A 19,849-nucleotide genomic window follows, 5' to 3' on the forward strand; every position below is an offset into this window, starting at 1 on the left:
TCAGGGAGGATCCTGTTATGTTTAGTGATATTTTAAAGGAGACATATTAAGGGGGGAATGACATTTTAATTCTTTGTCGCGCTTGTCCACCATCAAGTGGGGAATTTGGAAAGTGGAGCTTGTTGACCGTCGTCCTCCACTCCAGGTCAATGTGTCATGAAAAACCTGTAGTACACCATTTGACCACTTGAGGGCGTGCTGCAATTTGCCCACTCGCAGTCCACTCCGCTCACCATCACTCAAGAGAGTGTGACAAGAGGCGAGACCAGAACCGGAAATAAAATGGTCATGCCTTCAAAATAAATGAGCGAACGTCAAACGAATGAGTGAGCGAGACACTGTAAATAGTTGGATCATTTTTATTTTTAAACATTCGATTATTGATTTAAAATCTTACAATGAGTATAATTTTGACCATTTGTATAAAACTCTGACTTTGTTGATGCCTGTGGAAAATTCACGTCAAGAGAGTTCAATAAAATACACAAGACTATAAAAATGATGAAATGTAGAAATAGTAGGTTTTTTTTTATAACAAAAAGGAATAACATGTAAAGAAAGCTGCAAACCACCTGAAGTGCTGGTTCATATTTTGTAACTGGAGCTTACAATTAAATAGAATATAAATATACATGAATAAATTTATATATATTTCCGAATACAATTGTTTCATTCCACAATTTGGCTTTTTTCATAGCAGTAATTGTCTACTTAAATGTTCAGATACAACAACCACAATATTAAGTCAGGACATACCGTGAACCATATGGGTGGAGGCACCATCAGATAACAGGGGAGTGGGAGTAGTGGAACTAGATGTTCAGCCAAATGACATTCTTTATCAAGGAAATAAGAATTACATTAGAAACATTTTGTAAAATATAACGCAATAAAAAAAAACACAAAAACTTTAGCTTGCCAAGTAACGTTTTAAGCACACAATTTCCTATCATGCACTCAGGATCTTAATTTATTGTGGAAAGCCGTTTCCGGAAGTTGAGTTCTACCCTTCCCTCGTGAATTTTGACACCGGCAGATATCCACAGTCCAGCCTCGCTTGCTCGTATTCTTTACCCCAGCGTCTGAGTTCCTCTCAGCCGCCTGTCTTGTTTGCGCTCACTGTGTCCCCCCCACCCCCGCCGTCACCCCCTCCCCCGCCTGCATCCATAGGGTTCGCCTGCTGCCTTGTCAGACCCGATCGGATGCCTCTGGAAGCCGGGACCGCACGTCCAGGTAAGGTCAGCGTTTATGTGTGTATATGTGGCGGCTACTCTCCCCGCCGCCTTCACCTCCACTCCGGCCTGTTGCCTGCGTCGCTGCCGCGATTGGTGCGCAAGCGGCGGCGGCGGCTGCGGTGTCGGTGCAAGGCAACTCCGCTCGGTCCCGTTATACGGATATTTCGCTTCGCTCCCCGGAAGGATGATCCGCTCACACCCGGGTACGCTACTTCCCCATTCACCGCACCCCCCCCATCCCTTTGTCGCTTGTTTTCACCAGTAAGGCGGTGCAGAGCAGCAGGTAAACATTCCCGGTGCATCTGCTGAACTGTCATGGTTGTTCGTCCGGAGCCTTCTGGTTCGATTTTCAGCATTAGTTGAAGCTAAATGCTGCTACAAGGCTTTTAGCGTAGAAGCTAACTGTCCGTCTGCTGTGCTTGGCGGACCATATGCGTGACCTCCACCCACGCACCGCAATGCAACTGTGCATCCCTTTGCGTCCCATTTTATTAATTTTTTTTTTTTTGGGGGGGGGGGGGTAACTGTATTGTGCATGCATTGCTGGGGCATGTGTTGCATGAGCTCATCATTATCCAGGTCAGGCGTGCGTTTGTTGTCAAGTGGAGGTGTGGTTCCGGTCCTCTATGTGCTCCGATATAAACACTGGCGATGGTCAGTATTTTTTTTTTTGTGTGCGCGTGCGTGTGTGTGTGTGTGTGTGTGTGGCCCACATCATCCACTCGGTTGTTTAAATACCACCAGCACACTCATGAGACATTGCAAGCCTGCACATAGCAGTAAAAGTGGCACAAGTTAGCCTGTTGTAAAATGTTCTTGTTTTCAAACTGAATGCATTTTATTTTATATTTTTGTTTGGGACATCCCCCATTTTACCAACTCAATACCACAAGTTTCATACTGCATACTATACAATCATGCAATATAACAGTATTACCGTGCAATCATCTGAAGTACTATTTATCAACATGACACATTGACACGTACTAATGTGTGCGGAAAGCCACAGGTGTGTTTTGTTGGTCAAAGTTCGCTTTTTGAAGTTATTCTGTGACCAACCAGAGGATGGAAACATGCTGACGTCAAAGCGGGCCAGCTCGCTGGATGAATTTGAAACGATTCAGATTGGAATGAAGCGGTTTGATTGCGAATATAGTTGACGTTAAATTAGCCACCACTACTACTACCAAGACTGAAAAAAAATTATATAACCTTATAAACATACATAAGCATACGCGTGGCGAAGACTCTCCACTAACAACCCCGACTAAACTCATCTCATCCCCCAAACTACAAATTTCAAATATATCGGACTGTTAGTCAAGATGCTGATTACTTCTGCGTACTTAACACTAATTAACCCGAATGTACCGTTTTGTGCCGCTTATGCAAATGACTTTAGTTCATTCATAACCTCCAACGATGCATCTGAAGGACCCCGTGTAGATTGGCTCCTCACATTTAGCTCCAAGTGATGTGTGACGGACGCCAAGGTTGTTCACGGGAGGCGAGAGGGAGGACCGCTGAAGTTAAGTTGACTTTACGATTTGTGCTCTTTAACAATCAACTGCCGTGGGATAAAAAGTAGCTAAGCGTTTTATAACGCATCACGGCAGAACGGAACTTTTTTTTTTTATTATTGTCGACTCATCATCACTTTGGCTTTATTTTTAGCCCGGACAGTTTCCTGTATGTCTTTTTGTTGCTTGTTTGCAATCACACCTTTTTTGTCGTAGGATCACAATATTGATGAAATGAAGATTTAACACCTGTGGAGTTAATCGTTCTAATGCTCATTGATGGCTTGTTTTTTTGTTTTTTTTTGTTTTGCAAATGCGTACGACTATAGCGGCCTGCATAACACTTGACACGGCCATAAATCACCCGTTTGTCGTACTGTGCCACGATGATCTTATCGTTTCTATCCACTTGCAACCAATATCTATTGTGCTCTCATCGGAATTGATGCCATTGCGGTAGAAAGTCAACACCCAAGGAAGCTAATGCATCATTAATGTTATGTAATAAAGTTCACCCCGATAACGTGGAGCAGACTGATTGAGTTAGCAGCTTTAATCTATTCATGAATAAGTAAACAGTCGCACATATTGCCAGGACCCGGGGAAATGCATCTCGACTCTTCTGCGATATTTTACACAAAGCAAAGATTTGTTATCATCCTTTACCTCCTACCTTCTGTTAGTTCACGGCTAAGTGGGAACGTCCGAGCGTGGGCCTGAATGTGTCAAGCAAAATGCAAATAATTACTTTGGGACAGTTCATTCCCGGTCGCATCAATTTTGATGAAGCACTTAAATCCAGGAGCTTGATTGCAATTGTGACTTGCAGTCACAATTTGCTGCGCTAGTTCTTTGTTTTTTACGCTTAGGCTGGGATTTACACGGCAGTTTCCGGGTGCCTGATTCTGGCTTTATCAGACTTTATAATTCAAGTGGCACATATTGCAATGTTAACAGCAGCCCAGGTAAAATGAATGTACTTTTGACGTCCATATCCGTCAATGGCAGCGAATGATTTTTTTTTTCAATGCACTTTTTATAGAGGCCAAATTCTGATTTGAAGACATCCGATTGAACGTGTTTTTTTACTTTTCATTCAGTTGATGCCACTCGAGAGGAAAACATTGGAACAGTGTCACTTGTGCCGTACAGTGTAAATCCAGCCTTGCTGCACTTTTTATTTGGCTCTTTTGCCATCTCTCTCCGCCCTTCATTCCAGCTTCCACCATCCAATGCCATGTCTGTCTTAATTTCTGACTAATGACTTCATTAAACTTATTAGCGCCACTTTTCCAGCGAGGTTAGATACCAAGCATGCCAGTGAGCCAAGCTGGGCGGTGACTCGCTCGTGAAACACGGTTCTTATTTGTGGCCCAAGCAAAAAGCCAATCCCGTGTTTACTTGTGTGCCGCAATCCTCCGCCGAGTGGAATTTTATTTAAAATAGCGTTTGGATTTGTTTTTCATTTCTTTGCTGTCTGCAGTACCAGCCTGTCACCTGCACAGCAGGCGCTTCTGTTTGCATGAAAAGACATTCTAATTTCAAGCGTCACAGTGTTTTGGCTCAGTGTACTGTGTGTGTGTATAATGCTCGATATTGGCTCCGGTGTGTGGGGGTGTGTGTGTGTGTTTGTGCATATAGGACTTACAGCAGCAGTTTATGTATATGCCTCCCACTTTTTAAGGGACCAAAAGTAATGGGACACTTGTTGTTTGTTCAGCTGTTCCATTGCCAGGTAAATTATGATTTTAGTGTCCCTTTTGGTCCCTTAAAAGGTGGGAAGCATATAAACTGGATAAAATGCTGTAATTTTATATTATATATATATATATATTTATATATATATATATATAGACTCTGCTTTTCCAACCGTGTTGTGACAGAAAATTTCTTTCTCCACTGCTCGATGAGACGAGGGCTGAATAAAAGAAGCACAAACGACAACGTTTTCCAGAAAAGCAAAAACAAACAAAGTGGCGACATTATGCGAGGAACACAGCAGTACCTCCACATGAAGAAATCTAACAACATTGTTTTGTGGGAATTGTTTGCCGGTGCTGGGTCTCCACACGTTCTATGTTTGAGTTTGGCTCGACCTGTTCCGTACAAATGGAAAACTTTTTTTTTTTTTACGCTTAATATTTTTTCATTGTCAATGTCATCAAAGACTTATTTAATCATTTACTACCAGCCGAGTAAAAAAAAAAAAAAAATGGATCTTTGACGTATTTAGCCGTCAATGGTATTAAATGAGTTAAGGCCAATTAGGATGCATTAAAAACACCCCCCCCCCTCCGAAAATGGTGATGGCGTATTCAGTATACATCAGCAAAATGCCCACTGTGTTGTTTGTATAATCCGAGTCACCAGTCTGCAACCCTTCAGAGGGACAAAAATCGGTAGGAAAAGCACCTCTCTGCCATCACTCTTCTGCTCTCATCCTCCCGGCAGCCATTATTATCAGCAACGTAAGACAGAGTGTAGTGAGCGTAAGAGCCAATCATAGAGCGAGTGAGGGGCAGGTTTCCATGGAGAAAAGCGCGCCAGGTCTGCGAGGATACTGAATCCCAGTTTGAGACGGCTGGTCTGATCCAAGGTGATGGTATTCTCTCGCACTGGAGCAGAAAATTTCCCTGCAGGCCTTCTTTCAGGTCTGCCTGCCCACCTGGCGTATGTTTCTTGAGCCACTTTGGTCGTTAAGATGGAGAAGCCATTTGATTAAAGGTTAAGCGTCTTAAACCCAACAAAAGTCCAGTTTTCTTGGGTTCACCTTTTTCGGACCACCAGGACCCGAGCGGTGTTGTCCTAACTACAGATCCACAGACCGTAGGCCATTTATTATTTTTTTTAACAGGCTCAGAAATCCACTTGGAAATGACTTAAATGCCGGTGCCATTAACCTCACCGCATGTCGCTGATTCAATCTTAATTTCCTGCAGTCCTTGTTTGAAATTCAGCCCAGAATCGCCCAGTTCGGATGAGTGTCGACGCCAAGTCGCACTTGCGTAGGTTTCGCTCCACCTGGCAGGATGTTCAACTGTGTATTTGTTTGGAGAGAGGGCTCTGAGCTCTCTCCTCACGGCTGCTGTGACCCGTCAGAGGTTCCAACTTGAACGGCCCCGGTGAGGTTTGGCCCGGCATCGCGGCTGTGCGGCCTGCGGTGTCCTTTCATCACGGAGGATGTTTGCCGAGGAGTCGTTGCTGCTGCTGCTGCAGCTGGCAAAGTGGATCTTACAACTTCTATTTTTTTTCCCCTCTCTCTCTCTCTCTCCCCTACTTGAGATATCCCGAAATACTATCCAAATGCCTCGCCCCCCCCCCCCCCCCAACACCTCATTTGCAGTAGAGAGGACTTCACTGTAATTGTGCTTCTTTGTTGTGCTTTGAAATTCATTTCTGCCTAAGAATTTTGAAATGCAAACCGTGCATGTTCTCTCATAGCCGAGGAATAGCTGTCGCTAGCAAGATGTTATATAAGCGGTCCAACAATTTAGTACAAATTATAATTTTACTAACTAAATACAGTACTTGCACATTTACACTAGAAAAAAATCAGTTTCTTCATTCAGAACTGGAAAATTCTGTCCTAACATCCCTCCACAAATCCAAATCGCATGTCCAGCATCCATGGCTCATAAAACAACCTTGTCCGCACCATCGAATCCATCGTTGCCACGTGAATAAGACCCGACAGGGCCGGCTGGAGAAATTTAGGTAAAACTCAATTCACCTGACGTGAGTGCATCGTCTACTTTGTATTCAGCACACATTTGTCTACATCCCAAGACTGGACTGCATCCATCCATCCTAAAACGAGCCTCTGAAACACTGCCCCCCCCCCCCCCCCCCAATCTCTGCAGAACTCTCAGCATGGGAGTGTCGTGAAAGCGCAAACCCACTCGTGGCATCCACGGTTGGGTGGCACATAAATATGCGGGGCAAAAGAGGCAGATGGGGACGAAGGGGGGAAATCTGGGGAAAAGCGCGAGGTAATAATTGGGACAGCTGCACAACTTGAGGCACAGTCACATCACTACCCCCCCCCCCCCCCCACACACACACACAAAAATAAAATTCAATGTGACCAGAGACTTAGATGCTGACCAGCGTGATCAGAATGATGGTTGTCCAAAATGAGTCTAGCGCTTGGGACACAGATTGCCCAATGACGGTAAAGAACAAGACTCTGAGCCCTCATGACAGAATGGGATCATCTTACTCTCGTGAGTCGAAAGGTTGTGTGACAGGCCTTCCTCTGTGTGTTCTGGTCAACGATTGTCATACTGATCTCGACAAATTCTCTGCACCCTCTCCACTGCTACCAACACGCGGGAACAGTTCTATTGACCGGCCTCTTTTTGAGAATGGAGCCCCGTATTGAGTTGACCCGCATGGGACCGTCACAAAAAGGTCCTGGAAGAACTGCACCGGGCCCACGATGAAACTTCGGCTTTGTATGACTCACCGGCGCTGTGGGCTTTTCGATGTCCGGATGCCCGGCGGTTTTGTTTGTGATCTTTGGGAAGGTGTTTGTAAATTTTAGTGGCAACGATGTTGATCCCTGAGGGGAGAATTCCCATCTATGACCCTCCATTGAGTGCTCAGAAATCCAGATCAGGTTCAATGAGCTGACCTGGAAGGGAGCCGCTATTTCATTGTGTGCCAAGTTCATCGCGAGTGAGGTTTTTTATTGTCCATCGCAATATAGTCATCAAAGTCTATTTTTGGATGTGTGCGCGGCATATGGAGGTGCGACTTGCCATGGGAGACGATGGTAAAAGATTGGCTTGATTGGATTTCGCCGGCTGCATCACCTGACCCAGCATGGTGCTGTGAAAGATAGCAGGGAAACAATCAGACTGTGTGCACGCCGAATGTAGGGCAAACTCTGCCTTTCTACCCAGCAGTCACAAACGTTCACAGAACAGTGCAAAACTTCACGAATGTCATTTGACAGCCTCATGGTTACATAACGCGCGCCGAAAAAAAAAATAAAAATTCAAACGGAACGCCGTCAGGTTTTAGTCTCTGGTCATTTAAAATGTATTCATGTGCAGTGTTATGAATAATAACAACTGATTAGCATCCGATGTCCTCCAAGCGTTAACAAATTTAATTTCAATAATAAATGGGACATCTTAACGTAATGGTTCACACGGCTCAATTTTGTGCATCTGGCGTGATATTCGTTCCCACTGTGAGCGGCTACTCCTCAGTTAAAGGGGCTACGCTCCAGTCCCCAAAAGAATTAGAAGGTTCTCGATGGTGATGGTATGACAGAGGCAACCCCCCCCCAAAAAATGACCAAAGTGATTCAGAGACGCGTTTCATTTAAATGACAGTGACTTCAGGCCTGCTTGTGGATATTTATTTCATCGATCGCGACCGGACTGCTCTGTTTGTCTTCGAGGACGTTTCGCCTCTCATGCGAGGTAATGAGATGAAAAGCCTTCTCGGATGAGAGGCCAAACAGCTTCCAAGACAAACGGCAGTCCAGTTGCGGATGTCGGACATGATTTCTTGGATGAGATGTGGCAAAATTAACCGATGAAGTAGGAGAGACACGGAGAGGAAAAAAAATATTTTGTATTATATATCGGCATTAGCGGTATCATGAATTTCTCAAAAAGTCACTTAAATCTGATAATTGTACGAGTCTTCTCCAGCACGTTTTGCTTATGCTTCTACTACAAGAATTTTTTTGGGCTGGGACCGATTAAAATTTCCAAAATTCATTCCATTCTTTACACTAGGGCCCGATTCTATTTGATTTTCGATTCATTTCGATTGATTTTCGATTCAATCAAATATTTTTTTAACATGATCAGAACAATAAATCTGTCTTCGTGCTTGTTGGCGCTGACTTCACTTCTTCAGCCATTTTGTTTTGATTCGCTACTTTCGCTTTGTGACAAGATCTTGCGTGAAGTCATATAAATTGAAGGAAAATCGATTCAAATCGATAATTGATTTTTATTCCAGCCCTATTTGAAAGCGTGTACATTACCGCCATTTTAGGTTCATCACAACCGATGCAAATCAAATTTAGCAGAATATGAGATGTGAATGCCTTTGTGTTTGCTGCGGCCTCCAAGCCTTAAATGGCATCGGCATTATTGCAACATAATTTGCAGTCGCAAGGCACTCGATTCAATTCCGATTTGATTGCCGTGATAGATTTGACTTGAGGCGGCATCCCCTTTGGATAATTGTGCGAATGTCTCCCACTGGACCTGGCAATGTCTCTTTTAGCTTTGTGATATTTCTCCGTAGTCGCTGTTCTGTTTACCCTGACAAGTATCTCTCCCCGATCGCATTACTATTGATTGAGCTCTAAACTAAATTTATAGCGCTAATAAAGCAAGCTTTTGCTCAAAGATATTGCATTCTGTAATCCAGAAATATCAATACGCATCTTGAGCTTGCGGGGCAACTTCTGCTTTGTCATGTCAACATAGACGGTGATTTCGTTTACCTTTTTTTGTGACACGTGTTATTGCCATGACAACTCGTTTGTTGCCTCATTGCAAGCGTGTTTCCGTCAAAAAGCAGCAAATGGATTTCTTCCCTTCCTCTTCACAACACTTTGAAAATTGCAGACCCGCATGATTTGGTGTTGCTGAAGCAACCACAGTATCGCTGGTAGAAGAAAGCTCGGTGTGTGCCAGATATAGTTTTTAATTTATTTATTTTTATAACGTTTAGTTGCCTTTTTTCACAACAAAGGGCCCTTTCATACTCCAAGTGTCCTACTCCCATCCATCCCTTTAATTGCTGTTCTTTGGCTTTCTTCCTTTTTTTTTCCGCAGAGGTCATGAGTTAGAGAAACATTGGGTGCTACTTTACGGCCGCGCAAGATCCGGAAACCAAAACGCACCTCATTCATAACTCAACTCCTTGTCTGTCAAGGTTTACTCGAGCAGCTCAGCGTGTTTCCTTTGCACGTCTAACTACGGCGGTAAGTTTTTGTACATGACCTTTCGTCCCTATTCAGTCTGAGTGGCAGCTTTGGCATTTACCTATGGCAAAGTCCTTGGCAAATCAGCAGGGAACCCGTTCGCGTCAGGCGTAGCTGTCATGTAGCCGCATGGGTGTCTCGTCACATGGTGTCACCTCCTCCCTCGCTCACATTTTTTTTTTAATAGTGCTTATTCTGTTGTTTCAGCCTAGAACTCTTTGGTCCACTTCTTCAATCCAATGCTAGTAGAATGTTGCCTTTGGGGTTTATTAGACACCACAAAGTATCAAACCTCCGGAAATTGACAAACCTTTAATTTGCTGTGTTATTACATTGTAATGTGTTATTACATTGTAATAACAGTAGGGAATTGAAATTGGGCTCATCAACTCCAACTGGATCTTTCTGTGTGAAGGATGTTGCCCCTCGCTCTTTGATTTGTGGACTAAATTGAGGATCATCACAGGCTAATCTTGTGTTACGGTCGTCCTCCAACACTCGATGTTTTCTAATGGAGCCAAATTTGCACAGAGCAACTATTTGCGCTGTTATCCTCGTTTCATATATTTGCCGGTATCTCGGCCGTGCAGCGAGCCAGGGTTCCTCCTCGAAGGACAGACGCGTCTTTTGGTCTGTTTACCATGGCTGCACTGGAGCGGATCGACAGGATTGAGTGCATCCAATGCAACTTTCTGCATTTCGGGCTCCGGCGCCCTTCACAAAGTCGTCCAATGTGCTTGTGTTGGAAGCAGATGTCACGTATGCGTGCAAATAAACCAAAAGTGGGGTCCTAACTTTAATCTCCATTTGCTCTGCAAACGTGCAGATTGGACGAAATAAATCTTTTATGACATATCTAATTATCAAGGTTCCAAAATGCACGGCGCCGTGCAGTGTTATTAAGAGCTGTAATTGTCCCTTGTCATTAATGAAGAGCTACTTAGTCCGTCTTAATTTGAGCGCTAATTGCTTGCATACAATTTCTATATTTGTCCTCTGAGGAAGGAAAGTTTAAGCAAGATCGCGGGTCAGCCACGTGAATGTCAAGATTCTCTAAATATCCCCGTCCATTGGGAGCCGCTGTCCTCAAATAGCCAAACGCCGTTCATGGTTTTTCTGTCAAGAAGCATACCTCCGCTGACAATGTGCACCCTAATTGAGGCCCTTTTTTTTTTTTTTTTTTTTGGTTCGTGTTTATTACCCCTGCAGATCAGTGTCTCGTGGATTATCGTAACAACAAAGGATAGGTTTAGCTTTAATTCCACTAACTCTTGTCCAAGCTTCTTTTTGTGACTTTGTGTGCCCGCTCATGAGGATTAGCAAGCTCCGTCAACACAAATGAAACCGAATAATCATACCTCGTCACCTCATAAAAGATTTTATTCTGAATTATTTAAAAAAGAAATAATGGCAGGTGAATGAAGGTAAGAAGAATCGTGCAAGTTATTCAACATTTGCCAAATAATTTTTCATGTGCGTGCCATTTGCAAAACACGTTTTACGTGCTTGCGGAAAAGCCGTTGAGCCCTGAACAAACGTTGTTGCTTGGAATCCCGCATCAGGCTGTTTGAAGTCAACTATTTTTTTTTTACCTCACGCGCTATATTTTACTATCATTTTAAAGCACTTAGAGAGTTGTTGCAATTTCCCTCCATTTCATTTTGGAAAAAAAGAATTCTACTGAAATCTCCAGACAACAGGATTCTAATCAAACTGTTGTTCTGATACACCTGGTGTGTGAACAAACTTATTTTTGAACTCGGGTGTGCGCCAGATCAACCAGTCGCCTCCGGGTGCATTCCCGTGTGGTCGGTTTTTGATGAGGCCAGTCGGCAAATCAAGAACTAATAACCGACGTGACAATATGTTTTCGGTTTAGCGAACATTTTAGCACGCCGTCTGAAATCACCGCTACGTTGTCACCATGTGATTGGCTCAAAGACGTTCCCTCGCAGAGTGACCCGGCGGAATCGGACTGAACCGTCTGACAGAATCGGGTATGAGATTGATTTTGTAGCACTTGACTTTTTTTGTGGGCATCGCGTCAATTCGAATTCGGAAAAACACAACCAGTGCTTCGCTAATATGCGTGATGATTTTAACACTCTGAAAGGAAATGCCAATGATATGAGGCGGGGGCACCTTAGACGTTTTTGTGTGTGTGTGTGTGTGTGTGAGAGAGAGAGAGGAAAAAAATGCACACGTCAACAATGTGCATGGCTGAATCCCGCGGGAAAGCGTTGTGGCTTTTCCAAGCAAACAAGTGGTGAGGCGTGCAAAAGGAATTTCAGGCCTTCTAACAGCGACGACCACACCATTGACAAAGCTCCTTTCAAAGATTAACAATCAAAAATCGGAAGACACACACACGCGAGCCCGCACACCCGCAGCACCTTAGTTGATTTGTTCCGTGGTCACGCTTGCTGGTTTCCTAATTTGGCTTGCGGCTGATATTAACTAAATATGCTTTACTATGGCGGATTTACTTCCTGGCTCTTTTGCTTTGTTTAAGGTTACTGGTCCGGCCACAGCCAGTAGCGTTTAATTCACTTAAACCTAAGACTGTCGCCACTTGGCATGACTGTGGAAACGGCACATCTAGCCAGAAGCTGCGCGCAACATTCTCTTTGAGTTGGAAGGACTGTGGCGGCCCCTTTGCGCTAATTCAGCGAGCCACATTTTAATCCTATTATCAGACAGAACCATACAGCGACTAACAACATGGCGAGCTTGTTTTCTGCGCTGCTTTGGGGCATGTGGTCGAGTTGCGGTGGAGGGGGGGGGGGGGGGGCAGTGGGTTGTGCAAGGCGGGCTGCCGGTGCAGGTGACATCTGTGACCCAACACAACAGTGGACACATGCTCCTTCCTCAAAGGCTTCTGGCACCCTGTCCGCCTCGTTGGACCTCATCTGGCTCATTCCTACACACAAACGTGCACACACACACACACATATGATAAAACAAATTCACCTGAGCTGGTTTCTACAAATCAGTACGTTAAAGCACCGTTTATTTGAGGGTTTGTTAAAAAAAAAAAAAAAAAAAAAGCCCGTCCAACTTTAACCACATTCGGCTGTTAGCTCAATGCTAGCTGCCTAGCTAGCATAAACCAGGCATGGTTATTGTAATCTAGTATTTGATTACGATTATCACTCATGTCTTGAAGTGCTTGAGGCAAGTTAGAGTGTAGTACTTGGCTGTTATTTTTCAGTTTTTGATTTGGTACGGAACTGGTTTACCAAATATGTCGCGGTAGTATTTCAGACGATTAGCATTAGCTTTAGCAATGGAATGTTCATTTAACACGACATGTTTCAGCGGCTAGTTTTCAAAATCTAAACTTCTTGGACTTGATTTGCTAAAGCCCCAAATGTGGGCGCGAATTTGACGGCGCCCCCTGTTGGTGGGCATGTTGCGTTTGGTTTACGAAGATTGTGATCTTATACTCTTATACTATATCTCAATTAAGCGGGAACTAAATTTCAAATTTAGTCAATCAGGTCCTGTGTAAGTAAGCCCCAGTTTTTAATTTGTCTTTGGAGTTCACGTATATTATTTGTCCGATGTTCGATTCAGTGTCAGGACTAAACTAATATCTGTACTAAGATATTAAATCTGTAATAGCTAGTGCATAGATTTTTCAGGTGACAAATGTTTAAGCCTTGGCAAAGGTCTGCGCTCGCTCTTGTGTTCCTCTTTTATGTTTAATCGATCTCGCCTTTGGTTGTCCGGCATTAAATTATAAATACAATTACTGTAGCCTCTGTCGACAAAATATGAAATGACTGCGTAAAAATCGACCGGCTTTGCTTATAATCTGCTTTTGGCGTAGGGCAATGTTTATATACTAGGTAATTGTTTTAATTTATTTTTTATTTTTATTTTTTTTTGAAAAAACTCTTCTTTGTTCTGAAATGCTCTGCTGAAAAGCGTTGGCGTTTTTATATTTTGAATAGTCCCATTATCATGACTCACAGATCACTATTGCCTTGTATATAAGTTCCATCAATAACATTTGAACAGAGAGGAAAATCATTTTTATTAGTTGCTAACCGTGTCGATTTGTCGCCCCTGAGAACAATCTTATGGCTGCGTGTGAACCGTATGCAGGAAAATGGCTCATAATAAAAGTCTCCCTTTAGTAATCAGAGCTTTATGGTTATACAAGGGAATACAAAGCATGCGGGTTTATATAAGAAAAAATAAATAAGTAATAGACCAATGTGTGCCGGCCAGGATTTTTGTCGTCTCGGTTAGCATTCGCCGCCTTTACGGACGAGGGTAAAAATGCGATACGTTACCACGTTTAAGTGATGTCAAACAAATCCATATCATAAGACGTACACGGCATGCTATTATGCTAAGATGGACTCGTTTACGATTGAACATACATGGGAGCTTCAAAGCAAAGTTTGCCGCCATAATTTGCATATACACATGCCGGCTTCTGACATACTGCCGACGTTTGCATGTTCCCGATAAAATTTAAACTGTCCGGCTTCACTCAATCAGATGATTGATCTTTCTTGCCCAGTTTCTTAGCCATTATATATAACCGAGGCATTAGCCGCCCGGCAAATTAACTGTAAATTAAAACAAAGGTTCAACTTTCACCTAATTGAGTTCTAATTTCCCGTCTCGGAACAGAATGTCGGCGTATAAAGAGCAGGATGATAACGAATGGAACAAAACGACATACCATTTATTTTCCCAATGATCGTCAAACGTGTTGTACTAATCCATCCAAGTCAAGAAGGACTGTTAAATTATCTTTTAATGAATATCACACAATACAAGATATAACGTATCGCCATCCTTTCCCAGACTTCCCGGCTCCATTTAAAATAAAGCCTTCAAGTTCCTTATCTCCTGCAGCGCACGCTGTTTCATGCTTACTTTCCCCCGCGCGGTGGATCAGAATTGTCGGAATAACTTAATAATGCGCTGACTCGCCTCCTGACCCCTTCTGTTTATTAAATGGGATCACCTACCATCGCCGCGGTGCTTCCCGTTTTGGTTTTGCGAGGTTCTGCAGTCGGTAATGCAGTGAGCGCACCGCCGACTTACTTACTGCTGCTGACAAAATGTCTTTCCCGAGTCGGGCTACCTTTGGCTGCGTCAGCGGAATGCTGCCGGCCACTCCATGTTGAAATGACTGACCCTTACTGGGCTGAGCGCACCATGAGATGAAGCGGACCCATGCAGTCTGTCTTTCTACAACCGGGTTAAAGCCAATAAAATCTTAATAAATTATGAGTGTGAAAATATGACAAATTTTGACGTTCAAAGCAGGCTCTCTAGTAAAAATATGGCATTCTGACCAAGATTGCACCCCCGATATGCTTAAAAACATCTGGATTTTACTTCTTAACTCATATTCGATTAACGCACTATTAATCAAAATGCCATGTTTAGACCATTGAAGGCACATAGAACATTTTATTGCAAATAAATTTTTGGGGTTGACTTCCCCTTTAACATGACTTTGTATTATAAGGTCAGTTTTGAAAGCCACTTTAAGGATCTGTGCCTTTTACCCCACATTTGACTCATGTTGTTAATTTAAAGGTTACATTTGGCTTTGCATGCCCAAATAACGACTCTTGTTAGTCACTTTTAGTTCTATTATTGCACTGCCCTTTTTAAGTCTTAACCTTAAAGCGTACCTAATTAGTACCAGTCCCCTGTTTTTTTGTTAAAATCCCGATACAGGTTATTTTTAACCTAATAACAGCGTATATCCTGATGTATTTTTTTTACCCTTTTTTAAATATATATATATATATATTTATTTATTTTTTGATTTTGATTTTTCTTTATTTTTTGATTGTGATTTTTATTTATTTATTTTTTGATTTTTATTTTTTTTTTTACCTTCATCAATTCCTGGTATACCGTGAACTGGTCAGCAGCTAATTGTGCAGGATTCAAAGAGACTAACAACCATTCATGCTCATGATTTCAACGCCCTGCGAAATTATTACATCACGCAAACTATTACCAGAGTGCTTGGTAGAAAGCAGGCTTTTTCGGTTATCTATTCAGAAACAACCGACATACTCACACGTTGGGCCGAGTGAGCTCTGGAGTGCACGAGGCTGCCCGTCTGTTCCCACTGTTAGGTTCCTCTCTCCCACTGACCGTCCAGATGGATTTGATCTGAGCTCCGCCCCTTTTGTCAGCGCCACACCAGCAATTTTCCTTTTCGAATCGTTTGAGGTTTTCAGCGCATTCCAATGAATGCATCAAAATGGTTTGTTCTGCAATTAGACAGATGGCTGTCGAAAACCTCCAGTAAAGATGGAACCAGAGCCAATGCTTGGTCAAGAAAAACACTTCAGGAAAGGAGGAATTGTACACATGCTTATGGACTCGCTTTTTGTTTGTTGACCAACGAGAAAGGTTTTTGTGCCAAACTTGGGCTTACAAAGTTAATTGTGCATTCGGGAGTTCATCAATTAAATGTAGCATTTTTTGTTTAATTGTACATAATTAGGCTGTGATTATTCATATTAAACTGTCGGGTGCATCATTTTTTATTTTATTATTATTAATTATTTTTTTGCAGTTTTATTAGGTTCCCCTTTAAATGTGTTTGTGACTACTTTGAATCGGCACATGGGCCAAAATGACATTGCTTTCTTCAGTTTTGATGATGACAGATTCCAAGTTGACGGTTTCAAGGCCAGCAGCTCGGAAGCAGCGATTCGGTTACAATATCTGGTGGAATGCTCCGGAACCATCTGCTATCTAGCTTGAAATATTACATGGCTTTACTTGGGGTGTGTCATGATTTTTGGAGACATTCACTCATTTACTGCCATTGACGGCAAATGACGTCCAAGTTTTTTTTTTTTTTTTGTTTTGTTTTTTTTTAATACTCGGCTGGTAGTGAATGAGTTAAAGGTCAAAACTTCCGATGTTTTCACAATCACGACGATTTCCCCCGAAGGAAAACGGTATCAAGACAACTGCTCAGTTTCATCGTCAAATATCGTCTTCATAGTCAGCCGGTAGTTTCAAAGTGAAAGTAATATTATTTTTTTTAAGCAAATCACTTCCCACAACATGAATCCAATCCCCCTCTGAAATTGCACAAAAACCACGGATCATTCAATAATTCAGTGCAACTTTGCTCTTATGTTCTGCGTTGGCCTCCTTCACAGGAAGAATAAAACAAGTCCAATTCACTTGAGGCGCTCAGTTGCACGCACCCGCACTCGCGTGTTTTTTTTTTTTTTTTTATTCTTCACAGCACCTGTGAGTACGTGTTTGGGAGCATCTTATCTATCCTTAGCCGGGCCACTTGAGGTCACATGATCATCCTGTTTGACTTTTCAGCTTTGAATCAGCCATCTTTGCTCCCCTTTGAAATTCACCATGCAAAGAGACTTGAGCTACGTTTCCATTCACGATCTTTGCTCGGGAGCCGCCCCCTTTTCACGAACGCACTTTGGTCCGTCGATATTTCCGCGATCGCTCCAAACCAGCCACAGGTGTATTTATTTATTTCTTTATTTTTTTCAATATCGTCATGCAATCCTCTGATTTGATCATCTTTCGACGTGTTTTGAATCCGCTCCTCTCTGAATGTTCCAAGCCTCTTCTCCGCTTCCAGTTGTGTCTCTTCCCGCCTGTCGCCATCACGCCTGCAGCCTTTAATCATCCCCGTTTCCGCTTGCCTTGTCACATTTGGCCCGCGCGCATGTCTGTCCGGGCCTCGTCACAAAAGCGCGGCGCTCGCTCGGCTGACATGGCGCCGCAGCGCCGAGGGCTTCTGATGTCCGTGACACATGCGCTGACCTGTCCCCCTCGCTTCTCCAAGCGATGACATCATCAAAGTGGGACGCGGTCCTGCCCTGAGGGCTTTTAATGGTTAAACGTGATAAGAGCCACATCTTCAAAGAGGAAGGCCAAATAGATGACTTTTTATTTATTTATTTTTTTTTAACAGTCATGTTCTTCTTCATCCTCATTTTGAATTCTCCCGCCGTCGTTGTGGAAAAAGACCACATCAGCAATATTTCCGCTTGAGGCGAACCTCACCAAGATCACAAACGACGGACGGACGCATGTTCACGTGCGCGCACGCTCCAACCACCATAACTTTGACGTAAAGCTCAAGCTCTTGATGGGGGGGGGGGGGGGGGGGGGGGAATTGAGTTGTGCTCTTTTCTTCAGGATGTCTTGGTTTTCTGAACTTAGTCTTGAAGGGGGGAGAGAGTAATTATTTCACTCCCAAAAAAAAAACTAAAATAAAAAAAAAAACGCCGTCCTGTCGCTGCTGTTGACTCCCGCATGTCTTTTTAAAAAATGCTGTTGCATGTAATTTCAAAATTATCCCTATGGATGGCGTCGTCGAGTCTCCATCCGATGGAAACCCCTCCCAAAAAATTAACTGTACTACTGAATTGAGCTGCAACCTCTTTCGATGGTACTTGAATTAGATTTTTTTCGTAACAAGTATCGTTACTAACTGACATATTGTCATCCGTACAACTTCGGAAGTAGTTGTTTTTTTTTTTTGGAAGTCCCGCCTCTTCTGTGGCATCTACTCCATCGGTGAACTTGTGCCTGGAAGTGGGCGAGGCTTTGACAACCGCATGCAAATTGAGTCAAAGCATCCAGAGACTCTTTAAATAAAACATTGGGGTTAAGGACAAGAGCCTGCTTTTATTCCTAACGATCATAACGGGGAAGTCTTGTCTCATACGGAGTGGAAGGACTTCATGTAGGCTGCCGTTATGGACTCTGCTGGGTGAAATGATTCTGTGTAGTCATTAGCACAATGAAGATGGAAGACTCGTTTCCCTCGAGCAGATTTCCACAATGCAATCGCGCCTCGAAGGGCAGCCTTGATCCATTTTGAGGCGCTGGTCGATCTCCAATTTGTTTGCTTTGTGAAATGCTTTTTTTTTTTTTGTGTGTGTGTGGGGGAAATAATGGGAAGAGAAATAATTCCGCCATCCATTTTCTATGTCCTCCAAGGAAATTGGAGCCCATGCCAACTGACTTTAGGTCAGTGGTCGTGCAGCTTGGCTTTTTTTTTTTAATTAATTTTGTTTTAATTAAATTGAGTAGTTGATAGTGTGTAATTTTGTGTACAATCGAAAGTACCTGTCAGAAATTTGGGCGATTTTATTTTTTATTTATTTATTTTTTATTTTTTTTATTTTTTTTTTATTTAAAATCATGTGCAAGTATATCCACACTTTTAACAAATTCTTCACTTCTCCCAACGCTTGTCCAGGCTGGTCCTTATTTTATTTTATTTTATTTTATTTAAGTGTATGTGCAATGAACTGGTGTCTCTTGAGGGACGCTGTGAGGTAAAAATGTAAGGAAATTATTTTGAATATATTTATTATAGTCTTGAAAATTGATGATGGCATATATTTTTATGATTTAATCCCACGTCCATCCAACCTTTTCCCCTGTCGTTCCCATCTCCGCCTCTTGATCTCGATGTAGCCAGAATCCACATGACAAACAGCGCAACAATCGCCCTCCCAGCACATGACAGGAAACAAGGAGAATCAATGTTTACCCTTTAAACTAATTAAACAAAACCGCAACAAAGCAGCATCTGATACCGTAACCGCTGTTTCGAATCAATTTAAAGTTGAGGTTAGTGAGAGATGTTATTTGTGTGCCACCTTACACTTAGGGCCTGGTTTTCTAAGAACCTGAATCGCGGCTGCTAAATGATGTGTTGGCGCACTCTGATTGCGCACGCTAGTGGCGGTAAGTCTAGTTAAAAAAAAAAAAAAATGGTTTGGCACTTTAGGTAGTTGTGATGTTTTTTACCATAGGACATTTATGAGCAGAATAAAGCCTGAAATGATGGAATTGGAAGTGTCGGTGGAAGTTGCAAACATTCAGGTTCTAGGAAAGAAATCTGGGAAAAGCCAGCAACTGGCAATTTTTTTTCTTTGATTTAATGGATTCCGAGAGCCTGGCAATTGGATTGTCCTGTAATGATCCACATGCAAGGAAATACAGTTACACGGACTGTGTCACATATTCTGTGGCATGACTCCTTCTTGTGATTGTTTGGCTTCAAGTCAGCCAGATCATTAAGAGGCTCCCATATTGGATTGCTAAATAGAAAGTGTTTGGCAGTTATTTTGGTTTCT

The 19,849-nt window shown here is 42.8% G+C and overlaps 1 protein-coding gene across 2 annotated transcripts in view; it reads left to right on the top strand.

Annotated features, from left to right (window-relative positions):
• The first annotated feature begins 1,073 nt into the window (after positions 1–1,073).
• fut8b (fucosyltransferase 8b (alpha (1,6) fucosyltransferase)) overlaps positions 1,074–19,849 on the top strand; it is an 80,056-nt gene continuing 61,280 nt past the window's right edge. For both annotated transcript variants that reach the window (XR_015840202.1, XM_088286630.1), the window contains exon 1: positions 1,074–1,233. The gene's annotated coding sequence lies outside the window, so the exon portion shown is untranslated. The remainder of the gene's footprint in view (positions 1,234–19,849) is intronic.

Source organism: Idiotropiscis lumnitzeri, chromosome 21 (assembly GCF_059441095.1).
Source record: "Idiotropiscis lumnitzeri isolate Australia: NSW breed Sydney's pygmy pipehorse chromosome 21, RoL_Ilum_1.0, whole genome shotgun sequence".
Lineage (NCBI taxonomy): Eukaryota > Metazoa > Chordata > Actinopteri > Syngnathiformes > Syngnathidae > Idiotropiscis > Idiotropiscis lumnitzeri.